Source organism: Sturnus vulgaris, chromosome 11 (genome assembly GCF_052056855.1).
Source record: "Sturnus vulgaris isolate bStuVul1 chromosome 11, bStuVul1.hap1, whole genome shotgun sequence".
NCBI lineage: Eukaryota > Metazoa > Chordata > Aves > Passeriformes > Sturnidae > Sturnus > Sturnus vulgaris.
The window spans coordinates 2,668,530-2,688,382 of record NC_142253.1 but is presented as its reverse complement, the minus strand read 5'-3'; the positions used below and the strand labels follow the sequence as shown (position 1 = coordinate 2,688,382).

Genomic DNA, 19,853 nt, shown 5'->3' with positions numbered 1-19,853 from the left:
TATTTTCATGGGGAAAGCATATCCAGCTTTTTAATCAAGAAGAGAAAAGAAAAATCAGATCCAATAGCTGCAAGCTGGAGCCAGACAATTTTAAATTAGACATTAAAGACTTTTTTTTTTTTTTTATCTGTGATTAACCACTGTAATGAACTGTGATGTTTTCAGATGGAGACTGGATACCTCATGTGACACAATCAAACATGAGTTGATATGATTTGCAGAGGATAGGAACAAACACAACAGAATGTGCAGTACAGAAAAGTACAAAGGCCTTAAAATCTGTGAGCACTGAAAGGACAGTTAAAGGTAGAGGAAAGAAAAGGGAGGAACATACATGGAAACACAAAAAGGAGGAATTGAAGCACTGAAAGGACAAAGGAAGGACTTTCAGATCTTGTTTCAGAGTATTGGAGCATATGTGTGAGCAAAGTGAGTTTGGCATTGGGAGCACCTTGGGTGTTGGCAGAGCTGGAGTCATCTGTTTCCCAGTCAAAACAGCAATTTTGGATTCTGGGCTTTGTTAATGATGATAAAGAAACCTCCTATTTGTGGTCTGGGCTTTTGGCAGTGCTGTGGTGCTGGGGGAGAGGACGGTGCTGCCAAGAGCTGGGATGGACCAGAGGGTGAGATCCCAGCAGGAGAGCTGTGCCACCTTCCCCTGGAGCAAAGGGCACCTCCTGTACCCCTGGGCACTGGGGTGATGTCCTGTGTCCCTGGGCACTGGTGATGTCCCATTCCAGCACCCAGTTGTCACTGTGGTCTCTTGTGTGCCTCCCACTTTGCTGGCACCGCTGTTGCACACACAAGTGTTAAAAGAAACTTCGTATTCCTACCATTGAACCAAATTTTCAGGATGATGCCTTGAGAGGCTGAGCTGGAGCAGAGGCTGGACAGAGTTAAAGGAATAAAGCAGGGATTTATTAAAAACCCTTCAAAGGATTCACCTTGGGCAGCACAAGAGCCTGGCCATGGCTACACCCAAGATGGACCCTGGGTCAGGAGTTTTCACACTTTTATCAGTTTGGGTCCATTTCCATCTTGGGTTCATTGTCCAATCCCAGCTCCAGGTTCTGCAGTCCCATCCTCCCAGATTCTCTCCTCCATTCGCTGCTGTTTGCACTTTTTGGGGCTGGAGCTGCAGCGTGTCCTTGGCTGTGGGGCTGGAAAAGGATTGTTTTGTTTTTTGGGAGGAGAACTTGGAACACTTGATATGGAGTTCACAGTTATATCCTAATGTAGTACAGAATCTGGAAAAATAAGGCATCAAGGAAATCCCACAGAGAAATCTCTGTGGTCTCAGGGTTTTTGATGTGTTCTCTCTGTATGTTTGTCCTCTTGAAATTGTTTCACCAGAGCAGTGACTGAGACTTCTTTTTTTCTGAGAAACAAAACTCTATTACATCTGCTTACAGTGCTAATAATGAGATAATAATTAACTTAAGCCTAATATTGTGGTTTTTTCTGTGGGGTGGTGCAGTGGTTCAGTCATAACTGTGCTCCAGGTGACTTTGTTGCTGTTTTTTTTTTTTTTTCCTGTGGATCTTCATCTATAAAGAAACTGAATCAGAAGTCTTAAAGACTATCAGTAATTTTACTATCATGGGAGCTCTTTAGCCAGGACTGGAAATCACTTTTCCAGAAAAATTTCAAAACTCTTCTTTACCTCCACAGCAGAGAATATTCTGTCATGGTTATGTGGAGGGAAATCACTCACAGATGCTCTTATTTTACAATTGCATCCCAAAGGTGTTACCTTTGTTTAGAACATTTCCTGCATTGTTTTTGGACTGGAAGAGAGTCATTATTTCAGCATCTTTTCAGTGGACATAGGAACATGTTTTCTTTGGCCTGTTTAACAAACCATAAACTCTTTGTGATCACTTAGAGCTCCAATTTCCTGCAGCTCTGTTTCTGCCTTGGATGGCCTTGGCCATTTTGCACTGCCAGCAAACTGAGTGTGGAATTGGGCTGGTTATGGCCATGTTCTCCTCAGAACTAGGAAAGCTCATAAATGGGAACACACTGATTTATTGGGGAGAAAAAAAACAAAGCAAAGGATCTATGTGTGTCTTACCTGTAAGAACTGGCAGAGGGGGCAGTAATTATTCCAAAATCCTGTTGGAATATATCGACCTTGGTGATCGTTTTCTTTCTCAGTGGACATCCCAATAATTGTCTTTGCCTCAGGATCCCCTGGAAGCTGCTCTCAAATCAGAGCAGTCCTTCAGCATTTAACTCCTGACATGGTGACATCCATTAGGAACACGGAGAGGTAGGAATTACCCTATTCAATCCGATTAAAGATCCAATTAAGTTGGAATCCTCTCTCTGTTAGTAACGAATACCACATGACTCAACACCCTGGGAAAAGCCCCAAACCTTCCTCCTTCCTTCCTTCCTTGAACTCTCATCACAATTAAGGAGCAAATTGTCCCTTAAAGATATTTTATTTTATTTTAATTTAAATTTAATTTAATTTTAATTTTTTTCAATTGTTTAGTTTAGTTTAGTTTCTCTTCTTCTCAAGCATTTCCAGCTTGGTTTCCATCCTGAAACATGAGATCAATAGCCCTTATCAATTCTTCTCCTGCCTTGGGAAAGTATTATTATTAGCACTTGAAATACCTAATCATTCTCCTAATCATCAAGCCCTTTGTATCAATAACTTTGTTTTGTCAGACAGGTCGCCAAGTTAATTGTGGTGATTTTCTTTCTTGTTTTAAATGTGCTGTGTCTTGATTCCAGTGTGATCATTGGAGTGGCTGTTTGACCTTGTTTCACCTGTTTTCATAAATACTTGTGTCTGTCGTGTCCATTCCTTGAAACACTTCATCTGTACATGAAATCCTGAGGATTCTTCTCATTCCTTTCTTAAAGGGATTCCTTTCTTAAATATTTTCCTTTTTTTTTTCTCATTTAGTCACTTCTACATCTCTAATTTTTGAATGCAGTTCTGCTTGCTGTCAAAGGCAAAAATAAATCAGCAGCACAACTAAATTGCTATTAATTATTATTAAAAATTATTTTAGTCCTTTCTGTATTCTGTACAAAAGGCATTCTGTACAGAATCCTCATCTCAGTTGCATCTTGAGCACCTTGGGCTGCTGAGCAGATGCTTCCTATTGAAGTGATTTTTATTCATTTTTGTGGAAAGCAAACAATCCAATTGAAACCCTCTTCTCCTGAGCCTCCTGAAGGCCAGGGGCTATTTGGTGAATTTAACTTCAGTTACATCAAATGAAACAAATCCATTCTGACCCCTGAGGAAGCCTCATGTTTTAGATCATAGGTTGCTTCTAAATATAGGGATGGGAAATTAATGTCTCCCTGGATGGATGATCCTGTAACTGTCTCCTGCAAGGCTTTTCAGTTTCCTTTGAACTCAGTGGCCTGGTCATTTCTGAACAGGCTGAAATTTGAGTGGATAAAGTGTTTAAAAATATATATTTATATATATATGTGTGTGTGTGTGTGTGCACAATTAGTTAAATTACTATATTTGGATGTTTTTGCACAGAATTGTTTAACCATCGTAGCAGTACATGGAAAATCAAATAATATGGAAGATATATCTGTATATACATATCTTTATTTTTGTTTCAAAAAACAGTTTGTGCAACAGGCAGTAGCTTTAGCCTTGGGCTTTTGAACCTGATATTACATTTCTCTTTCCTGAAAATAATCAGAGTACAGCAGCATCTGATGTGCCTGAAAGAGAAACAAGCATAAATGAAGCAGCTGAATATGGAGCATATGAAATGTTTCGATTTATTCCTGAGCTATGAACTTTGAAATTTCATATTACACACCTAGAATGTGTTTTCATGAGTGTCTCCATACAAGTGCATTTATGTCTTCTATTTATAAATAAAGATAATTGAGTTTTTGCTTTGTGTGGCCACATGAGGAGTGCTGGAAAGCTCATACACTAATGTTTATTTCTTCCTAAGAGTTCATAATTAGGTGTTACCTGAGAGGTGGTTCAGATTCCTTCTATTTTAGGATATTGTTTTATTTGGGTGCTCCTCTCTGAGGAACAACTTCATCCTGTTTTTGGCACTGGCACCCTCAGTGGCAGATGTTATGACTCAGAGCAGACAAGAAGATTCAGATTTCTATTTTCTTCTTTTTTTTTTTTTCCCCTAAGTGACTTGCCCCCCCAGGCATTTTTTGACAGGGAGGACATAATTTCAAATTAAATGTGAACGTGGAGGGTTTCCAAAGCTCCAACTTGCAGAGATTTCTCAGCATGGCTCAAGGAGAAATAAACCTCTCCATGCTGATGGGCTGCTGTGATGGGAAGGGGCAGCTCTGGTACCAAAACTTGAGTTTATTGCCTCGGTACAAATTTGGACACAAGAGAGGCCCTGTCCATCACAGAACTGCTTTCACTCCACTCTTTTAACAACCCTTTCCCTTCTGGAAACCTCAGAGCACAGCTGGATTTTCCCTTCTGCCTTTTCCCTCTCTCCTCCAGATGGTAACTGGTGGTTTATCATCTTTATCAGGTGAGTGTCTGGCACCAGTGAGCACAGGTGGTTTTAAGAGGAAGGATTTGGTGTCAAAGCAGACATTCCAGAGGGCCAGGAGGGGCTTTGTGTCCCTACCGAGGTGTTTGCTCTCATTTTGGATGGGTGCAATGAGGAGAGGATGTCTCTCTTCATTGTGGAGAGGATTTTTCAGCTATTTCAGGAAATTGGTGTCTGTGATTTGTGTCTTTTGAAGGAAAAAAAACCTTAACACTCCAGATCTAAAACATGTGAAAGGATGTCCCAAGTTTAAGAGCAGAACTTTGTTCCTGATGAAACAGAGCACAGAGGAACCTCCGTGTTCTTGCTTAAATCTCCAGATTTCTGTCCCAGCCTAACAAGGTCAGGTTTGCATTGTCTGGAGCTGCTCCTCTTTGCGTGGGCTCAGCCTGACTGAGGACATGCCTTTCATCTCCTCACCTTTATTCACTTTTTCACCTTTTGTTCCAGCGTTTGGCCATTGTCCCATCTCTTGCTCTGCTCCTGTCCCCAGCACTGCTGGCTCTCAGGGCAGGGGGTGGCTCTGCAGCCCCTGGAGCTTCCCCAGCCCAGGAGGTTTTGGGGTCAGTGATGCTGGTCAGGGGCTGCTTCCATCAGGCACCTGTTAATTCATACATCTTTTGGAAATTGTGGAATTGCAGAAATGTGTGTGCAGGCAGCATCTGTCCCTCTGCACCCAAATCTCTCTGCTCCCTCTGGAGCACCTTTTGTGAGACATGGCCATGAATTTCCTTTGTGCCCCCACATTCAGGGGGTTTTTCCTTCAGTGCTGAGGATCCATCCTGGGAAAGGAGCGAGAGCCAACTCGGAGAGCTTTAACCCATAATAAGTCTGATGTCCTCGGGGAGAAGGGAGATGAGATTAAAGAGCCCAAATTCTCCAGGAGATTGTCACTTGGCTAATGATGATCGTAGCCCATGGCAGTCGGGGATGATAGGGCTGATACTTAGCAGGGGTTGTGAACCAATTAGTCTGCTCAACAAAATACCTGGTCCATTGGGTGCAAATGTTAGGAATATTTATAGGGCTGGCTCTGCAGCCAGCTAATCAAAACTGGAGAAAGATACTTAAGAGCCTGTCCCAGGCTCTACTGAGGCCCCGAGATTACACAGCTGACAGATAAACAAATGTTTGCCCGTGTAAATATTAGGACTCAAAGACTGTGTTTGAACTCTTTTTCGGTTTCCTGGTGGTGTGAAATCAATTAGGGGTGATTAAAGCACGCTGGAGTGTCCTTCCCTGTGGAGAGCAGGCTCTGATGGTGGCTGGTCTCCTGTTGGCTTCTCCCAGCCTGGGTTTGGGGTGTCCCACGGTCCAGGTGAAATGGCAGCAGCACCATAAGAATTCAGCCTTGCATTCATTAACTGCCTAAAGCTTCAGCCCTGAGTGTTCCTATCAACTCCTTACCCCATTAACCCCTGGACCTGCTGGTTTTCCAAGGCATGGCACTGTTGGAAATAAACGCTGGTCTCACAGTGGCTGCTGTCCAGCACCTTCTGCTACTGAAGACTTGGTCCTTGCCTAAATTCCAATAGCAGAGCTGGAGAGAAAATAATTCATCTTAATTTACAGGCTGGCTTAAATGTTTCCAGGGGTTTCTCTATTGGCTTATTTGTTTATTTGCACTTCATTTCAAATTGTCAGGGTTTTTTCCTTCTGATCTCAGGCATCAGTTGCAGAAACACTTCTGTAAAACAGGCAAGAGTAAGAAAAATCCACAGGCTTCCCCAGAAAAGCTTTTTGAAAGCTGAGGGTATTGATTGCTCAGATTGAAGGCATTTTTGTGGTTATACATGTCTTTACAGAGAATCTGCAAATAGAAGAACAGCTTCTAACCCTACTACTCAGCTCCTCACCAAAATATTCTGCCTTGCTGATTTCCAGCTGTTATTTTACAGCAAGTGATCATTTTGAAATACAACCATTTTGTGTTTGGGGCTCAAGGTGAAAAAATCACATGTTAAACTGGGCCATTTATTGCACTTGGCAAGCTCTACACTAGGTCTTTACTTAAAGAAAAATCAAATTTTAATAAAAGCCAGGTCACAGATTGTTCTGGTGAGCATGATGTGATTTTATTTTTTTTATGATTATTATGGTTTTTTACACCTCCCTGTGTGTAAAAGCTTTCTTTGTGCTGCTGCTATTCTGGCTGCAAATGGCTTTAAGTGCAGTAGGTTTTAATATACAGATGTTCTTTCTGATGGCTCCTATACGTTGAAAGTGACACAATGTCTTTTTTTGTGCCTGAAAAGCACCATTCTCATTGGTCCTGGTAATTGTGTTAATAGTGCTCTTTATTTGTAGGTTTTCCTCAGGCTTTTTTTTTTTTTTTTTTTTCCTTTTTTTTTTTCTTTCTTTTTGTTCATGTGTGTATCAGAGATACAACACACTGGCAGTTAAATGGGGTAAAAATGATCTTTTGGAGAGGACGGTCCAAGTCCATGGAGACTCTCCAGGGATCTCATTAAAGCATTCTTTCCTAATCCAGTGTACTGCAATATCAGCTCCCTGAATCCCCACAGTGTGGCTTCCTGATAGGTTAGTTTACACAGAATTAATTGTCTAATTTTGCAAACAACCAGTACAGAGCACATTGATTTTTATTTATTTATTTATTTATTTATTTATTTAGCTGGTGTGTTGCTCTTTGGATTCTGCTTTGTATTTCAAGGTAGTTTTTACAACCCATCTCTACTTACACCAGTTTGTCATAGCCCATATCACATAGGAATCATTATTTATTTTTTATCATTCTTCTTTTTGTCCTTCCAATATGTAAGAATTGCTGGTAATTTAAGCACTAATCTTCTACATTAAAAAAACATGTACAAGGAGGTCTCAGAAAAGCAAATTCAGATTGTTTAAGGCTTCAGTGGCTCGGATGCTCCAGAGACTGATCCTGAGTGATGAGCTTGGATTTTCCTTGTCCTCAGAGGTCACCTGGCTGCTTTGGTGGCACTGGAATAGCACAGGGAAAATGAGCCTTGCCCAGAACAAAGGACCAGCAAGAGGAAATCATTTGATACCAAAGCACAGAAAAATACATTTGAATAGAATCTCATGGACTGGGCTGCGAATTTGGCTTGAGCAGGTTTTTTAATATATTTGGAGGATCTGTTTTAAGGTAAAGTTCTTGACATGTAACTTGCACACAGAGGATTTTTTGCATTAGAACCAGAGGATTATTCAGGCTGACAAAGATCATCAAGTTGAACTTACTGCCTTGTGTGGTTTCTAACCACATGATAAAGATGGATTTACTCACAATATCCCTCAGCTCACTTTGGCCAGGGTGGCTGTTAAAAATCTGCTCCAAACTGGTCCCAGCTTGGCTCCTCATTCTGCTGCCCTCAGGAGACAGATTCCCCTTCCCTTCCCTTCCCTTCCCTTCCCTTCCCTTCCCTTCCCTTCCCTTCCCTTCCCTTCCCTTCCCTTCCCTTCCCTTCCCTTCCCTTCCCTTCCCTTCCCTTCCCTTCCCTTCCCTTCCCTTCCCTTCCCTTCCCTTCCCTTCCCTTCCCTTCCCTTCCCTTCCCTTTCCCAGAGATTATGGAAGTAGGAGGAGGTGAGAGAAAGGACAAGTCAGGATAGCTTATTTGGAAGGGAAGAAAAAGCCCAAACCAAACAGCAAAATTATCCTCAAAGCCTGTTGTGATTCCGAAAATGTGTTAATCAACACTAGGATTTCATCTTCTGTTTCTCATTTACATACACAAAAGATTTTCCAGAGAAAACTACAACTTCCTGTGTAAGAAGTGAGCATTCTGGACAATGTTCTCTATTTCCCTCCTTTGCCAGCATGTCTAGGATGGTGAATAGAAAAGAAGTCAAGGAAAGTTTGTTTTGCCATCTCATTTTTTGTCCTTTTAGCCTTGCTTCTATTAAAGAAATTGGGGAGCAGTGTACACTGGGAATTTACATTGCCACAGCTCTTCCGAACTCTTTTTGCAACAGGGATTGTATCTCCCTGTTACACACCGGATCTGAGAAATGGAAAAAGGTAAATGGGATTTCTCCATCACCCCCAAAATTCCCAGGAACTGCAGGCTGGGCCTGAGCAGACCTGAGGCTGTTCCCAGCTGGGAGGGAATGTGGCACAGTCCTGTGTGGCCCTGTGACAGGGATGTGACAGCGAGCACAGCCCCCAGAGCCGTGTCCCATGCTGGCCCCGCTGGCGGCGCGCACGTTCTGCTCCTGTCAGCTGCTATCTCGGGCTGCTGACATCATACACTAAATAACACTTAAGGCAGGTCTCTTCCCATTAAAAGATGAATTCCCAACACGATTGAAATCTCTTTGGGGTCTTTGTCACCGACTTCAGCTCCCACCTCATGGAGGAAGAATAAATTGCTGCCGAAAACGCGGCTGTCGGTGCCGTGCAGGGGGGAGGATAATTAGCAGTCAGTCATGGAGCTGCCATCATGTCTGATGAATAATAGAACTGAGTACAAGTGAAACGTTGCCTTCCAAGTGGGTAAAGTGATTTTAGCAGATTAACATGAGTGTAGGCAGCCAAGAAATATGGCATGAAAACCAAGTGTGAGAGGAGTTCTAGACAGAAGACATCAACTTTTCCGTCTGTCTGGTGTCCAAAACATGCTGTGGATTTTTATGTAAATACTGCACCAGGAAGTTGTTGGGGATTAAGAAGACAAAGTCTTGTGTAACTAGGATTTGTTTCTTCTTTATTTTTTTGTGGAAGTGAGTTGATGTTCTCAGAGGAGCATGAGGGAGATTTCAATGAATGCTCTTCTCCCTTTTTTCTTTTTCTCAAAAACACCTTTGGAACTTGTTAGAGGAGCTGCTCTGTAAGGTGTTCAAGACCAGCTTGGATGGGGATTGGAGCAACCTGGTCTAGTGGAAGGTGTCCTTGCCCATGGCAGGAGCTTGGAATGAGATGAACTTTAAGATCCCTTCCAAACAAAACCATTCTGTGATGGCACGAGGATGATGGAGACCTTTTTTATGGTTTTATTGGAAACCCTGGCTTGGAAACTGATTTCTAGCAGAAAGATGGTGAGACCAGCTGGTGCAGCAAACTTGTGGGACAAAGACCAGGTGCTGGATTTGCAGATCTTTTTACCTCTGAGCAAAGCAAGCAACAATTAAAGCAGAAGAAAGGCAGCCCAGTGTAGTTTTAATCATTAGTCTCAGTTTGTTGTTGGTCTTAACGCTGCGTGAAGCTTTGTGAGAGCATAAAGGCAGCTCTGTAATGCTGAGCCTTTTAACCAGCCCTGTTTGTGGATTGTGATTGGCAAAGCCATTGACTTCATATTCTTTCATGTTCTTTCTGTTCCCTCCTGTTTTGATGTTATCCTGCAGTCATCTTAGCAGCGTATTAAACAAGAGACTACTTCAATATAAAATGATCAAAGGGCTGAGGGAACACAGGGCCATAAAGAATATATGGAGAGCTCGGGGAGAATGGTGAGTTGAATTTAAAGGCTTTTTCAAGCTGCTTAATTCCTGCTTAGATTTCTGGTGTCACCAATAGGCAACAGTCCCTTTCTTTACATCTTTTACTAAGGATTGACTGGCAGAATCGCTGTTTTACATGGGGTTTAAAGAGTAAAAGGCCACCCTGAAGGTCAGACCCTAGGAGATTTCCTCTAAGAGCTCATTGATTCTCCTAGATTTTTGACTTGGAGAGAGACCACTCCTTCCTAGATCTGCAGCTTGGATACAAGTGCCTCAGTATGTGCCAGCACAGAAGGCAGGAGCCAAAGTGTAAGGGCAGGAAAAAAAAAAAATCAGAGAGAAAGATGCTGTGGGGCAGACAGACAATGATCTCAGTCTTGTATCATTCAAACTGGTGACATTATTAGCTACTGGTCCATGAAAAAAAAGGGCAGTATTATTTTATCTGCCTCAGAAATGGATTATGTTAACAATGAAATTGGGCAGGATAAAGATTTATGGCCCCATCCTCAGCTTGAGTAAACAGGCAGAGGACCTGAGTGTGTGGGGATGGAAAAGCTGGGATATAAATGCTGGGGATCTGTTTTTTTTCACATACAGACACAAATTCAAGGGTGCTGTGACTGCACAGGCAAGTGACTGTCTCTTTTTTATACCAAAAAATTCAGATGAGCGTGTTTTGCCTCTCTAACCTCATTAAAGTGTTGGCTTTGTGAGCTGCCCAGTGCTGTGGTAGTGATTAGCAAAAACCTACCCCACAAGCAAACTGTATTTGTGCTATTACCTGCTCCTGTGATATTTCAATCTGATTCATTAGAGAAATTAGCATTTTTATGGACTAATTAGGGGAAAATGTTGCCTGTACTCTTCCTGATATACAGAGATTTTTCACACAGCAAAGCCACATAGAAGTGAAACATGATTCCACCCCCCCAAAAAAAAAGGAAGAAAAGAAAAATGATTGTTCTAATTAGAATATTCAAGAGATTTGAACTTAAAACCAGGAATTAAGAGAAAGTTAGATTGCTGCACTACTGGCAATTTGTCCAGTCTTTTTGAATTCAAAATTGCAGCTCTCTTTCAGCTATTTTGGTTCTTGAGGCATAAAAATATTTTAAAAGCTGTCAGTCAGTCACTCTATTTTTTGTGACAGTTGCAAAATGCAGGGTAATGAGAATGAATAGTAATGACTGCATTATTCAGCAGCTATAAATACCAATTGATTTCCACTGTAAGTTTATATATTTCAGTCAACATGCACTTTTATCCTTATATTTTTTCTTCTCTTTAAAACCAGGCTCAGGTTTTATTAGACTGTAGCTAACAATCATTCAAACATGGCTTGGTTTTCCTAATGAATCACTTGCTTTTGAAGTTTAATTCTAAATCTGCCCGTGTGTCACTTGCTCCTGCTCATGTTTTCTGTTTGCCAGGAGGGTACAAATGGGTGTCTGGGACTAAATATCTGAGGTTGACTCTTTGCAGGGGAGTGTTGGTTTTGGTTTTTTTGTTGTTGTTTTTTTTTTTTTTTTTCCTGAGAGGGTGGAATAGCATTATTTTAATCAATGCAGACATCTCCTGTTATGTTTTGATAATGATCCTGCTTTGCAGAGGCTCAGAGCAGTGAGCTCCTCATTCTGGGCTTCTGTGGAGAAGGCAAAAATCTCCATCTTGCACAGAGGGGAGAAGTTCAATTAGGCCTTCTGGTGTCAGGGGAGGTTGATCAGCCTTTAATTGGCTCTGGCTGACTGGCTTTTAGGCCATGCTATTGCTCACCTGCAGTTGGATACTTCTCAAATATGTCTGGAATTTTGTATTGCATTGAAAGTGACGCACAAAGTCAGAATAATAATTTAAAATCATACTTTGCAGTGAGTGATAAGCACAAGTCATGGAGAAACCATTTACATTGTGGAGGAATATAAGTAGGAAGGGACCTTTGGAGCTCCTCCTGTTGAATGTTGGCATGACTTTGTTGGGTTGAAAACAGGAATTAGGCTTCTTTCTCTTTGCTGGACAAACCCAGTTTTCCCAGCTCTCCTCCTAAATTATGTGCTGCATCTCCCTCATCATCCTGACCCTTTCTGCTGAATTTTTGCCTCAGTCTCCAGTTCTGGTGTCATCTCATTGCTCTCATACTCTCATTGTCCAATGTGATAATTGAGAGGTTAAACAGGCTGTAGTGAGGAAGATTTGCTCCATGATCCTTGAGATTGGGGTGAGATCCACCAAGCAGTTGGATGTGTGTGTGTGTGTGTGTGTGTGTGTGTGTGTGTGTTTGTGGTTGTGTTTCCTTCTTGCCCATCTGGAGGATGGCCATGGCAGTTGCCTTTTCCAGAAGGATCCACCAGTTGCCCCAGCATTTCAAGGACATAAAGAGCAGCCTCAGGATGATGTCAGTGTGTCTCCTGCACACTCACAGACCTCATCAAACCCACAGCTTGATTGGATGGTTCCCTAACAAAGGCTTCTTCTATTGTATATTGTACAATACATTGTGCATGTTGTATATCAGATTTCCCCACCCCACACAAAGACCCTGCAGCCTGAGATGAAGCCTTGTCAGTGAAGACTGAGGCAAAACCTTCACTGAGTGCCTCACCCCTCCCCTGTACCCTTTGTCAGAAGTTTTGGTGACATTCACGAGTGACTCACATTCCCCTGGTTGTTTTCTGCACCTTTCTAACCAGCCACAGTGTCCCCTGTCACCTTCAGCTCCACCTGGGACTTGATTTGCCTTTCTTTATTTCAGTTTAGGCCAGGCTTCTGTAGTTCTGTTCTCCTGGGCAGTCCCCACTTCCATCTTCTGTTCACTTTCTTTCTGTGTTGGAGCTGGGTCAGGGATTCCATGTCCAGCCAGCTCAGCCTTGTGCCACATCTGCTCCACTTCCCTCTCACTGGGGTGAGCAGTTCTTGTACTCTGAGGAGGTTTTCCATGGAGATTTCTGCCCCCAGGGCAGTCAGCCATGGCCTTGCAACTCCCATCTCCCTGAGCAATCCAAACTGCTCCCCTGAATTTCAGTACAGTCAGGAAATCTCCGTGGCTGCTGCATCACCAGTTGCCACATTTTGTGAAGGCTGACTCAACCTTCATCCACTTCCAGTTCTTAACTGGGTGATGGGCAGCAAAGCCCCAGCAGTATCCTCCTTGATGGCCTCTCATTCTGACCTCCAAGAATTAACTCTCAACAAACCTGGTCCACAGCATAAAATTCCTGAGAAATAATTCTGACTCATTGCTCTCTTCTGAGGAAAATTCTGTTGTCTTGGCATTGTTTTAAACTCCTTTTAATCCTATAGAATTCCTTTTCCAGTGGAAACATGTATTTTTTTCTGATTTAAAAAAAAAAAAAATCCTATTAGACTTCAAATACTTGAAGTACCACAATAAATTAAGCATCTTCTCGATGACCTTTCTTGCAGAGGGATTGTTGGTGTGAAGTCTTTGTGCATGCCTGTGGGCAGGAGTTAATAGCACACTTCAAGCCTCGAGTGCCAGTGTAAAGCACTCATTGAATTGATGACTTTTTTTCAGTTGCATTTTCCTCCTTGTGCTTTCAGCAGTTCAGAAGTTGGGATGCTCAAATTGCCCATCTTGACCTCAGTTGTCTCCTGTGTTAATAAAATGCCCTGTGCTGCTACTTTGGCCATTAGTTGGGACTCGGAAGTTTTATTTCTGGCTCTGCAATTATCCCACTGCTGTAATTTCCTTATCTGGATTGGGGATAAATAACAAAGCTCTCCTTCTTTGCAGATTTGATGATGAAAAATGCTATATAAGGGTTCAATGTTGTTATGGGAACAAATATCACTTTGTTTGCATGGCTTGACCATCTTAACAAGCAAGCAGAGAGTTGATGACCAAATCAAGATAAGAATTGAACAAATGAGGGATAATGAGCAACTTCAGACTATAGACTTCATCTTTTCCTTCTGCATGACAGTAATTCACTTTTATGTCTGTCTGTAGAGGATTTTTTAGTCTGTGAATCATTTGCCAGTTGGGTGTAGAAATCTTTTAGTTTGCTTGCTTCGTGATTTGCTTATCATTTTAGATGCCAAATAAGTTACTTATTAGTTTGTATGATCATTAGCAATCTCAGCATAGAATCACATATTATAAGGCTGACTTTCCAATTTTAATGTTGGACGGTTTTCAAGTGCATTTAAAGGGCATTTCCTTGGGGAAAAAAAGTGAAAATTATACTTTAACAGTGAACTATCTTTATAACAGGAAAAAATCGTCCTTCATTAAAACTATGCTCTAAATCTGTTAAGAAAAGGGCAGTGGAAAACCGATCATTTAAAAAATATTTTCAAACTCCTTTGCCTGTTATTTCATTCAGTGCCATGGGTTAGGTCATTCTGGTCTTTCAGAGTTCATGCTCATGACAGCTTGTATGGGATTGACTTCTTGGGTTGTAGAGTGGAAAAAATAAACACCCTCAGTTCAATTTGCATAACATTTTTAACCAGGAAACACGAGGAAATGGTTTGTCAGGTGGAGTATAATAATTGTAACTTTAAAAACCTACACTGATTTATTTGAGTTGAAGACTGTTTACCTTCAAACAGAGAAGGTTTGTATGGGATATTGGGAAGGAATTCCTCCCTGTGAGGGTGGGCAGGGCTGGCACAGGGTGCCCAGAGCAGCTGTGGCTGCCCCTGGATCCCTGGCAGTGCCCAAGGCCAGGTTGGACATTGGGGCTTGGGACAGTGGGAGGTGTCCCTGCCATGGCAGGGTGGGATGGATGGGCTTTAAGGTCCCTTCAAACCCAAATCTTTTGGGCATTCTATTTCTGTATGCTGAGAGTTGCTCCAGATTTCCTGAGTATGACCATGGGTTTGGGTGTGAACAGCTGAAAAATCAGTTTTTTAAAGATTTTATATCTTCAAAACCACAGAGCGAAGTTTTCTGGCTGCTTTAATTCCTGAAACCCCAACATTGTGATAAGATTCCACAGGTTTCCTGGAAAACAGTGGGTATTTCTCAGCTGGTGTGCAGACACTCAGGATTCTGCCTTCCCCCTTGGAGAAAAATCCTTTTGTCAGCCCACGTGCTGTTGGGTTTGCACATCCCTCGTGGTGAGTGGGGCTGTAACACAGGTTTAAAACCAGTGAGAGTGCTGCCTGCACCTCGGGGACATTAAATGCAGAATCATTCTAATAGGCAGGTGCTAAATGTGCCAAATTTCACCCCAAAGTGCTCACAGACTGCTGGTGCTGTCGGTTCTGCTCACTGACTTTTATGGACTATCAGGATTTATTGACCCAGCAGGGGAACAGTGACAGAGGTGATTGTGCCCTGCTCCCAGGTTCCCTTTAGGGGCAATAAGAACACCTGGTGTGCACTGTAAATCTGAGCTCAACTCGTGTGTGTCTGGCACGGGGTTTAACTGCTGAGCACTCACTGATGGTGTGAACGTGAAACTTGGGTGATTCTGCACAGACCTTGACATTTTCTGTCGGGAAAAATTGGCTCTGCTGTCCCTGGGTAATGACAAGGTTGAGAGAGAGAGAGACTGTGCAGCAATGAGCCCTTGCATGGGTGCTGGAGCCAAGGTGATTTTCTCCTGGTAACTATTCTAACAGCTTTTAATGCCCTACATCCATACTATTAAGTTCACCACCTGAATGATGTACTGGCAAAGAAATAACATTTCTTATGCCTGAGTAATTGAGGATCCAAGTCTGGCCCAATAGACTTGATTTACAAAAATGTGTTCACGGCTCCTTTCTTTTACTGGTGCAGTAAATCACAGGAACTGTCAGCCAGCATCATGGCATGGCCCCAGACAGCTGTGATTAGCATTGCAAGGCTCTCTTCATATTCTGATAGCACTTCCAGTAATAAATAAACAAACAGGTATTTCAGCAAACTTGTAGCACTCTGCTTGGAGTAATTACGAGCCACCTTATTCTATATGTGCCACAGAGTAGAAACATATTTTTATTAATTTCTTTTTCCTGGTGGGAAAAGTTGAAATATGGGCAGAGCATGTCTACTAAGCTAGATATCTTAATTTTATTCCTGTAAAATTAATATCTCCTACTGTTGCTGAAAAGAAAATAATCATATAATTTAAGGAATAGAAAAATGCTTGTGCTGACTCTTCTCAGCACATTGCATCTTTGCTGAGTTGTGTTCAAAATGCACATGGGTAAAATTAAGTAGAGAATGTTTGTTTCTTTAATAAAGAGTTTCTTTTCTCTCTTGCTGTTCTTTTTCTCAACCCATATTAATTTTATGTACTTGGTGTTAGTCAGAAGACATCACTGTAAAAACTCCCCTTAGCACATTTGCATTGATGTGGGATCCCTAAGCTGTAAGGACCTTGACCTTTTGCTGGGAAAGTTTATCCACTTCATCCCGTGCTATTTTCCAAGCTAGTTAAAAAAAAAAAAAAAAAAAAAAAAAAAAAAGGCATCTTTTTATTGCTTGACAGAACCTCCTCCTTGAAAACCCTCCAGCTGTTAACTTGCACAAGTGCAGCTGAGGCCTCACTGGTGTGCTGGAGCTGATGGGGACAATGCCCAGCCCTGGTGCTGGGATTTAGGTCCTTTCATCCCTTTGCCACCCACACGTCCCTGAAATAGGATCAACCTTTGTGGAGTGCACTGAGAGCAGAGGCAAGGCAGGTTTGATGTACAGAGCACGGTGCTGTGGGAGCAGGTTGGCTCCAGGAGCAGCCACAGCAGTGCCAGAGCTCCATCCTGGCCAGAATTCCCTCCTTTGATGCCATTCTTCTCTTCTCAAAGTCCTCCGGGACAAATCTGTGAATTACCTTTCTCTGTCTTGCAGGGATCTGCAGCAGGCACAATTCAAGCAGCATTTAAATATTTATTTGTCATTTGCAGAGCATTATCTGAGCCTGACTGGCAGGTTTTTTACTTTGTCATTTGTGTATCTGTTCGGGAGCAATGCATGGATGGAATGTGAAGGTGACATTGCAGCAGGGACTGCTCATCCCTCTTTCTTTGTTCCTCCTCTGCCACCCGGGGATGCAGGAGCCTGGGAAGCTGCTGGTGCCATCTGTGGCATGGCCAGAGGCAGTGGGTGATGCCAGCCCAGCTCCTGGCTCTGCTCAGACACTGAGCAGCCCCAGCTGGACCCTGGGGTGTCTCACAGCATCTCAGTGCCCTGCTGCCTCTCCCCTTGCTGTGCCACACCGAGCTCACTGCGAGGCAGGGCAGGAGTGACCAGCTGTTGGAAATGTGAATTGCATTCCCCCATTCACCCAGGAGTCTGTCAGCTCCCTCTGACCTTCGGGGAAACTGAAAGACAGAGTGACTGTACTTGTGGAACATCAGAATAATAAAATGCCTTTGTAGCCCAGACATGCAGACACTTTGCCCATACCCACAGAGGAAAAGATTAGATTTTAATTTCTCAGCTTTAAAAATCCCAACAGATTTACCATATCAGGGCACCTAACTCTGATTCAGGCCACAAGGTTTCTAGGACAGTCTTAAATCCCATTTAGGAAGGGTGCAGGTTTTTCCCTTGTAGTACTCAAGGCATGCAAAACCAGCAGCAGGCTGAGTCTTCAGTGCAGACTGGAGACAGGTTTTCTCATTATAATTATTAACTGGTTTCAGTTATTCCTCTGTGAAATAAGCCCGTGGTCGATTTTGAAAGTTTAGGAACTTGCTGCAACCAGACAGCCCCCAGCAAGGGAGGGCACAGCTGTCTGTGCCTGGTCGTTCCACAGGGGGAATGATCCTCCCTTTTCCCTTTTCCCTTTTCCCTTTTCCCTTTTCCCTTTTCCCTTTTCCCTTTTCCCTTTTCCCTTTTCCCTTTTCCCTTTTCCCTTTTCCTTCCCCGGGTGGGAACACCTAGAATGGAGCCCTCTGAGTGATAATTTTCCGTTCATGTTACAGAAGAGCCTTGGCCAAAATCCTGGAGAAGCTTCCCTGGGGAGCTGCAGCATCACTGCAGGGAGTGCTGGATGTGAGGAGGAGGAGGATTCTGGGGATTCATGGAGTTCTTTAAGGAAGGCAGTGGGAGGTGTCCCTGCCCATGGAAGGAGGGTTGGAATGAGATGGTTTGAAGGTTTCTTTCCATCCTGTGATTCCCTGAGTCTGTGACAGCCCCAAGAGTGTGGAGTGAGCCCCTGGGCAGGCTCTGAGCTGAGGCTGCAGTGGGTGCACTTGAGCACAGAAATCAGCTCTGCCTTTGTCATGGGAAGTATTTCCAGAGATTTTGGGGAGCAGTGAATTCTTGTTGTTTAAACTCACCCTGAAACCACAAGAACTGCTATAAATTGGCTGGCTCTAATAAAGCCAGTGCTGTAAATCAGCTGATGGATACTTGTATAAATCTTGTATTTTTTCCCCAAGTTTTCCTACACTTTTCACTGAAACAGTTTTTGATAGAAACCCTTTCCTTCAATCTGACAGCTTTTTTTTTGCCTGTCCTCTGTCCATACAATCCACTAATAACTTCAGCCCCACGGATCTCCTCTCCAGGAAATGCCATTAAGATTTTCTTTCAGCAAAAGTGAGCAGCCCTTCAGAAATCCTTTATCAGGTCTGGTTTTTCCTGTTGTCGTTTGCCTCTTGCTTTCCTTTTTATTTTTTTTTTTCCCATGGATAGCTGTAATTTAAAGCTTACAAGATCGATAAGTCCAAGATGCACAGCATAAATGGGAGAAGCAGACAAACAACTGGTAAAGATAGGAGACAGCTGATGAAAATGAATTCAGCTATAAAGCATTTGAGTTACTGTTCTCTGCTGTGATTTCTGAGAGAGATTATAAAATAGGAGGAGGGGGGAGGTACAAATCATCATTCCCTCCTCCCTCAGAATCCCAGGCTGAAATAGTGTTGAATTTCTTTTTTTTCACTATGTCACTAAATAAACAGGAGATTTTTTTTAATTTTTTTTTTTTTAAATTTGGAGGAGAGCTTTTAATCAATTGCAGGAGAATTGGCTTAATACAGAGCTCACTGGGGGAAGTGTAATAATGGCAGGAAGTCTGGACCTGATGCAATAACAGCATCTTGCCTTGAACTCCTTGAATGCAGCCCTGTGATAAACTGAAATCCTGAAAATGGCCTCTGTTCGTGGCAGAAGGATTTTTCCACTCTGCTTTGCAGCCCTGGTGATTCTGCATGGGGCTGGGTTGGGGTTGGCTCTGTTTTCCAGCCCAGGCATGTCTTGCAAAGCTTGGCCCAGGCTGGCACAGCTCGGCTGGGCTGTGCCCAGCTGGCACAGGCTGTGGCTCAGGCAGTTTGCATTTGGCATTACAAATTGCAGTCACATTGCTTAGGGGAGGTGCAGGCTCGCTGAAAGACCGAGTGCAGTGCCAGCAGGAGAGCAAACATTGCTGGGCTAAAGCCTCCATAGAAGTCAAGAAGGATTAAGGTGCAGCTGAAAGTAGAATTAGGGTTCCTAAATCACCACCGAGCTTTTCTGTTCACATCAAAACCGTAATTTATCGACAGAGGGGTCAAACTGTAAAATATATGTGCTAGTGAGTTGTGTTTCAGTGAAACTGCAAACTTGTGTTGATGGGGAGATTCTTATAAGTGTTCCCCGTGTGCCCATGGCCACAGAAACTCCCTGAAAGGCTAAAGATGTGTGTGGCAACAAGCACTGACATTTTATACGTTTACATCTGTGTGTGCTGAAATTGTCTCTGTTTACCCCAAAAAGATCAGGGGCAATTTGCAATATGAATTTGAAACGCTCTGGGAAAGGAGGTCCAGGTGCACCTGGGCACTTTGGAAGAGGGATTGGCCCTGTCCATGGGGAAATATGTCTGTCTGCACCTGGTGAGATGAGAGCAGATAAAGAGATTATCAGGTAGTGACAAGAAAGAAAATAGGTTAGCTGAATTCCTCCTTATCACTTCTTCTCCCTCAAGACGTCTCACTGAATATCTTGTCATTCATACTGAGAGG

At 42.9% G+C, this 19,853-nt stretch overlaps 1 protein-coding gene across 3 annotated transcripts in view; it reads left to right on the top strand.

Moving 5' to 3' along the window:
* The window catches only part of CHL1 (cell adhesion molecule L1 like), a 127,824-nt gene that overhangs the window by 9,891 nt on the left and 98,080 nt on the right, over nucleotides 1-19,853 (top strand). The window lies entirely within an intron of this gene.